The sequence below is a fragment of the Lipotes vexillifer genome, unplaced genomic scaffold (assembly GCF_000442215.2).
Source record: "Lipotes vexillifer unplaced genomic scaffold, Lipotes_vexillifer_v1.1 scaffold69, whole genome shotgun sequence".
NCBI classification, from domain to species: domain Eukaryota; kingdom Metazoa; phylum Chordata; class Mammalia; order Artiodactyla; family Lipotidae; genus Lipotes; species Lipotes vexillifer.
In genome coordinates, this window is record NW_006790942.1 from 2,486,652 (window position 1) to 2,493,968 (window position 7,317).

Below are 7,317 nucleotides of genomic sequence, written 5' to 3' on the forward strand. Positions count from 1 at the left end.
AGGAATGGTCAGATAACACCATCCAAGAGAAATAGTGAGAGCCACACGTGGACTTTACATTTTCTAGCAGTTACATTGAAAATAAGTACAACGAAAGGAAAATTAATTTTAAAACTGTATTTTATTCAAGTTACCATATCTAGCCTGGTTTTAGGTCCCCCTGTGGCACCAGCCAGCACTCATGCGGGCCGCTCTTGTTCAGGACAGGGGAGGAGGGGCAGGTGGGCGAGGGCGGGCAGGAAGGATGGGTGTGGACAAGCGCGTTCTCTGGGGACTAGAAAGGGGCGCCGCGGCCGGCCGGCCTCAGCTGAGCTCACGCGACTCAGCCACTGGGTGGCCCCTTTTCAAAGCGCGTAATGAGTATAATAATCCATAGCTCTCGGAACTGTGGTGAGAATTAAATCGAGTGTTCATGGCACTTGGGAAACTCCTGGTGAACATTAAGCACTGAATACACGTTAAAACAGACACGTGTACGTGCGCGCACACACACACACACACACCTCTTTTTAAAGCCTCACGGGCGCTTGGCGGGACCTGTGGGAACCAGTCAAGCTCTGGGCTCGTTCAGGCCCAGGAATTAGCTTCCGTTGTTGCCCATGAGGAATTTGCGTGCACTTTTCATTTACTTTTTTTTTTTTTTTTTTTTTTTTTTGCGGTACGCGGGCCTCTCACTGCCGTGGCCTCTCCCGTTGCGGAGCACAGGCTCCGGACGCGCAGGCTCAGCGGCCATGGCTCACGGGCCCAGCCGCTCCGCGGCACGTGGGATCTTCCCGGGCCGGGGCACGAACCTGCGTCCCCTGCGTCGGCAGGCGGACTCTCAACCACTGCGCCACCAGGGAAGCCCTTTTCATTTACTTTTAAAAAACCATATGATACGAGGGATGGATCATTTTCTATCCTTGTTTCTTCTCTCTTCCTCTCCCTCCATCCTTTCCTTCTCTCTCCCCTGCTTCTGCTCATTATTTACGTTTTTGCCACGGATCCAGGTGATTCTCTGGAGACAAAGGGCATGTGGGGAGAGCAGAAGCATTTGGTTTTCCTTTATGTTCACAGAAGTGCCCAAGAGGGTTGTTGGCAAGGTTCGGAGTTAAGCTTTTAGATTTCTGTTGGGTCTAATTGAGCCACCGATTTATCCACTCACTGAAAGACGGGAACTGTAGGTGTAACTCGTGGCTACGCAGGAACTCCTTGGGTCTGTCGAATGCTGCACCCACAGACAGCACAAAGCTTGGTTAATGTAACCCTGACAGTCCCCTGAGGAAGGTGCTGCGTGGTTTGAGGAGGGCTCTGCCTGTGAGGGTGTGATTGGCCCCTGGGGGGTTTCCCCACGTGCAGGTTTGGAAGAGATGCTCCCGGCAGAGCGCATCTCCAAGAGTTAACGGTCATTTCGGGGTGTCTGTTGTCCTGGAAGGGTGTCTCCAGCGAGAGCACGCTGAGTCCTTCCCGATCGGATATGTGTATTGTTGAGAAGCTGCTGAACAAGTACTGAAGATATTTAAACTTTTCCGTCCTGGGCAAGGATGTCCTGGAGTGGCAAAGGCATGTCAGGGAGACACCGGTGGTCCAGGTGTGTCAGAGCCCAGCACAGCCAGTGGTGGGCGTGGAAGCCGCTGGTCCTCTGGAGCTTGGGCCTTAGTTTTGGAATTCAAGGACTCTAGTCTTGGGGAGTAATGTTCACAATGATTTCCAGTGGCTAGAAGTTTGATCCTTTAAAAGCATTGTTAGTGTCCTGTCCCCAAAGTGCCATCCTTACTTCAAAACATCTACAATATCTAGCCCTTTCCCCCAATCCCGGATTTCATTCCAAACTGAATTAGGTAATCAGTCACAGAAGGAAAATGACAATGACTGCATTTATACATGATAATACATATTTGAGGGGAAAACTTTGAAACAGCAGCTGTTTCTTAAGAGCAGGAAATTTACATTCTCTTTATGTTTTTGCATATTTAATAACTGGTAAAGGTCGGTACAAAGTGTCCTTTTACTTGTCGGAGGCCAGTGCAAAACTGTCAAGCATACACAAAGCAGCTTATGACCGAACACGATAATTATGTTGTTTTGCCTTAAAAACAGCAACACAAAAATGAGTTCTTTATATTTTCCTTATTTTGGGGGCAGTAATGACCCGTATCAAGATTTTCAATCCCAGTTGTCAAATCGATGATCAGCGTGTCACATTTGCATGATGTGCCTATACAAGAAAAACACATCATAACAGTGTGGCTAAAATGTGAAAGTGATGCTTCTTTGAACAACTTTATCCAGACTGGTGATTGAACTGGCCCCTCCTGCCCGCGGGCTGTAATCTGAGGCAGGTTGGGATGTTGGCCCGGGGAGTTGGGGGTTGGCTAGACGGTGCTGGTGGCCTGCAGAAGGGGCAGGAGCTTCTCAGGGGGTCAGAACCGGGTTGAATCCTGACCTTGGGCTTATCTCTGGGGTGTCAGGCAAATTCTTCACTCTCCAAGTCTCACGATGCTGATGGAAACACTCCGTCGTGTTGTGTCTGGGAACCTAAGAGAACCGATTCAGGCGCTCAGGACACCAGGATGCACTGTTACATCAAGATTTAGGGATATTCCACGTGTCTGGGCCCAACAAATATCTTTTTTTTTTTTTTTTTACATTCAACTTCGGAAAACTGCAGAGCAGTATTTGCTATAGCTGGCCCTAAAATTCCATTCTTAGTTTTAGACCTAGTAGAAATGAGTGAGGATCAACAGATACCTTTTTTTAAAAATTTTTATTGGAGTATATTTGCTTTACAATGTTGTGTTAGTTTATACTGCACAGCAAAGTGAATTAGCTATATGTATACATATATCCCCTCTTTTTTGGATTTCCTTCCCATAACAGATATCTTAATCTTGACTACTTCTTGTTTTCTTGCTTCCAGGTGAGACAACATCTAACGGGTGAGTAGACAGGTCCCCACGGGTTAGATCTTAAAACCAGTGGAAAGTGTTCCAATCTGGCTGTGCCTTTTCCCAGTTTTCTGGTGTTGGGCAGCTTACTAACTTTTCTGAGCAGCAGTTTCTTCATCAGTATCACTGATATGATATTTACTACCTAAACGTGTTTGAGGATTTCAGGAGCTGAAGCATCCAGGCATCCTTGATGGGGGTCTGACAGTGCAGACAGTGATTAGCCAATTAAATCTGCTTGCTTTGTAATTAGCTGCTAAATAAAGAGAGGAAATAGCAGGGTACTATTCCCAGACCACAATAAAATGGATGTAATGTGTGGAAAGAGATGTAGAAAACATGAGTTTTAAGAAGATTAGTAAAATATTTATGCACCACGGCAAGTTAATTTTTAAAACTTTTTCTAGGGAGGCAAATCAAGGAATCATTTACCCTCTTCTTTTCACTCAAAACGTGGCTCCAGTAGAAGTATTTTACTTCTGTGTCTAAGGCTCCAGGGCCTTTCATGGGCTGGTGACGAGGGTTTCCATACAGCAGCCTGAAACTGATCACAGCAAAACTCATTATCACCTTTTATTTCCTACCAAGTGTCAGAGGTACAGCACTGAGCACAGTTTTGTTGCCTTCAGGTAAGAAAGAGTAATTGTTTGAATTGATGGAATAAATTGTCTCTAATGGAAACCCGATCTTGGCATCCTTTGGTTTTAGATCTTTCTTTGGTATTCTGGGGTCTGCGTGTGGAAATTACAGCTCTTTACCTTGGGTATTTATAATATGACTCCCTTTCCTACCTACCTGGGCTTTTCGCCTCACTTCTCACTAACTTTTGGACATTTTAATTACCTGCTTGGTGGATGACTGTCTCACCGTCATCTTCTGTAGGTGCTGTTCGTGCTGTGCAATGCCTTTCTCCCGACTTGCCAGCTCATCTGTAACCAGCCCTTTTCCCAGGAAGTCAGAGGCAGGTGGTACCCTGCACACTGTTTCCCATCATTCATTTCCCTTCCCCAACCAGGCTGAACCCACATCGGGGTGGGCCTGGCACACACGCCTTCTGATAAAACGTCTGTCGTGTGAACATAGGACTCTTACTGTTCTCTTCTTAATTCTGTAGGACCAGTTCTCTTCTGCCACGTCGAGTGACAGGGACGCAGACACCGCTCGCTGATGTAAAATCCCAGGCAGGGCGAGATGCGCATTCTCTACAAGGAGGGGCGCTAAGAACCGCTGAGCAGACTTGCGACCTGTGACCCATTTACAGGATGGATCATAGGCACATCTTACACACATAAACTTGGTGATTAAAAGCAAGCTATATATACTGTGTATTAACCCCTGTGCACCAACCCCTGTGACTCAGAGGTCTACCCAAGTACCCTGGCTTTCCTCTGGGGACCCAGACTCCCCTTCAGTCAAGTTTGCTTTATCACAATGATGACATGGATTTCTTTTTCTTTTTTTTAACCACATTGAGTATAAATGGCAACCAGGCCTAGAGATGTGTAAAACTGAGCAGAAACGGGAAAATTAAATTAAGCTGTTTGACATGAGATGGGAAAAACATGCAAGCCAAACAGGCGCTGGCAAGAATTTTCCGGAGCTTCCCTGGTGGCGCAGGGGGTAAGACTCCGCACTCCTGATACAGGGGGCCCAGGCTCCAACCCTGGTCAGGGAACTAGATCCCACATGCAAGCCGCAACTAAGAGTTCGCATGCCGCAACTAAGGAGCTGGCAAGCCACAACTAAGGAGCCCACCTTCCGCAACTAAGACCCAGCACAACCAAATAAATAAATAAATATTTAAAAAAACCACAACTGATTATTTTCCTTGAATCTGTGTTCAACTGGCTTACAGGAATGCACGGATACACTCAGTCCCCAAAGTGATGTCAGCATCAGGAGGGTGGGGCCTCTATCTTACTGCTCACTAGATGCAGGTGAATTTCTTGCTGGTGCAAGCAAAGGTTTCCTGATCTCAGAGGCATCTGCTGGTTTGCACGTGTATTTACTGAACCCCAGGCTGGGGCAGCTACCAACTGGCAAAAGTCCTGTCCACTTGGGGTGAAAAAATAAGCCAAGCAGACTGGTAGATAGACCCCAGAGCATCAGAGCGACTCACAGGCTCAGCTGTGCACTCCCCACGCTGAGCTCCTTGCGGGGAGGGCACAGTGCTTACTGTGGGATGGCCACAAGCGTCTGTAGTAGCTCAAGAAAGACCACAGCAAAACTCTTATCAATTTTTATTTCCTACCATACACCAAATGTACAGCACTGAACACAGTTGGTTGCTTTGATGTAAGAAATATTAATTGTTTGAAGAAACAGTGTACAAACGACTTCAAATTAAAAAAATGCGTACATCATTGCCTTTTTGTTGTTTACAAAAGACCCAATTTACAGTATCGATCATTAACACAGTGGAAAGGAAAAAAAAATCCAGTGCACATTACAAAACAGATCAAGTACAAAGGAGGCAAATAAATACAAACATCCTTCACAGAAACGTCCTGTTCAAACTACGCAAACACAAGTCAATGACCCTGAAGTCATAGTAAATTATAATAATAAATACACAGGTCGGTAAGAGGTTTCTTTTAAATTAAATAAAATATATAACAAACTTGTTAAAATATTTAGCAAACTAAACTTTTGTCTTTGTAATAAGTGAACTCATCTGTGTGCATCTATCAAGGACTGTATAGCAAAATGTTTGCAAGTACATAACTTTAATAGAAAATTTTGTTTGGTGTCCCGTTTATAATAGACAGCACACATGGTAGCTCTTTTTTTTTTAAAGTTGATTTTTAAATACCCACCGTTCCTACCTAAGAACAGACATCTCATTTTCACTAGACTAAGAGTCAGGGTTCAAATGAACCCCAAACCAAAGACAAGCCCCACTTAATACAGAACAATGACCAGTGTCATGGGGTGAAATCACCGTGGACGGTGCTGTAGTTTGTGCAGTCACAGTAATAACAGCGGAAAACATCAAGCCTGCTAGCGCCATCGCATTCAGTCTACACACCCAGGAGGCCAAGAAAAATAAACACTTCGTTACAGCACAGAAATCAAGCCCATTTACACAGAGGCACGTTGCACACCCGGGGTGTGTGCACAGCAAAAAGGCAGTTTAGCTGGTTGTCTATACCTTTTTCTTAAAAAAAATAAATATAAAAAAACTTTTGAAACAATGCTTAACTACTTTACAATCCCTGAAATAGACATTGCCTTTACTATAGCAACTACTAAACTCTGATCCACCCAGAAATGCGAGATTGTGGGCTCAATTTCGTGTCTGTGTGTGTGTCTGTCTGTGGGTTGCGAGTGTGTGTGCTTTGTAGCACTTGCTCTGCAGAAAGACTTCTGTCAAACTGAAAGCTGTCTGGCTGCCTAAGGAGGCTGAGACAATGTCGCCAGCGTTTAAAGCAATGACTCAGATCTGGGTACCATTTTTGCATGTGTGATTATATTTTCCATTTCTTCCCAGTCAACCCAGTAAGATAAATGCTATTTCAGGGGATATGGCATCTACACAGTTTTCCATTTGGATGCGTTTACATTTGCTAAGTACAAATCTACATCAATATTGTCCCTTGTATATTGTGACAACGTGTGGCAGGAAAGCCTGGCTGGTCACATCAAGCCTTACTTCTCATCTCAGGGTCAGAGCTGCCCACTGTCTGGTGTGACTTGAAAAACAAATGGACAAACCTGCATCACTAAAAAAGCTTGTTTCTTTAAACCATTTCAAATAAATAATTCATATGAATTGAAACCGTACAGCCAAGTCGAATACTTTGCTGATTGCTATATTTAATTATTGCTAACAAATTCGGAACAGGCTGTTTTCCAGTCTACTGTGCTTCTGTGAGGGCGCACATCCCACGAGTGGGCGCCTTTTATCTTGCTGTCCCTCCTGCGCACCTTACCTAAGCCTGTTTATAAACACAAAGCCAGTGAAGGTGGGACGGGGCTTGGGGTAGAAGTGTGCAATAAAAATCAAACTGGACCACAGTGCAGTCCTTAGACAAGGATTTCCTTCATTCTTGTCTGTCTTCTCCTTTAAACCCAGCAAGATATGTGATTTGAGAAGAGCATTTCTATTTAAATTCTATTGGAAAATAAATTAATAAACACACTTGTAAAAATATGGCAGACTTCAAAATGCAATTAAAAGATTAAAAACTCTTTGATTAGAAATAAATAAAATATAAAAATGTCACGTTTATTTTACATATACTGTACAAAAAAAACCCAAAAGAGTGCAATGAAGAAATAAAAGGAAAGCATATGAAAATAAATAAGATCTAATATTTGACTGCATTGCTTTTCATCCAAAGAGTCTATCATAGTTTTTCTTTCCTTTTCACGTTAGCTGGGGGGGGGG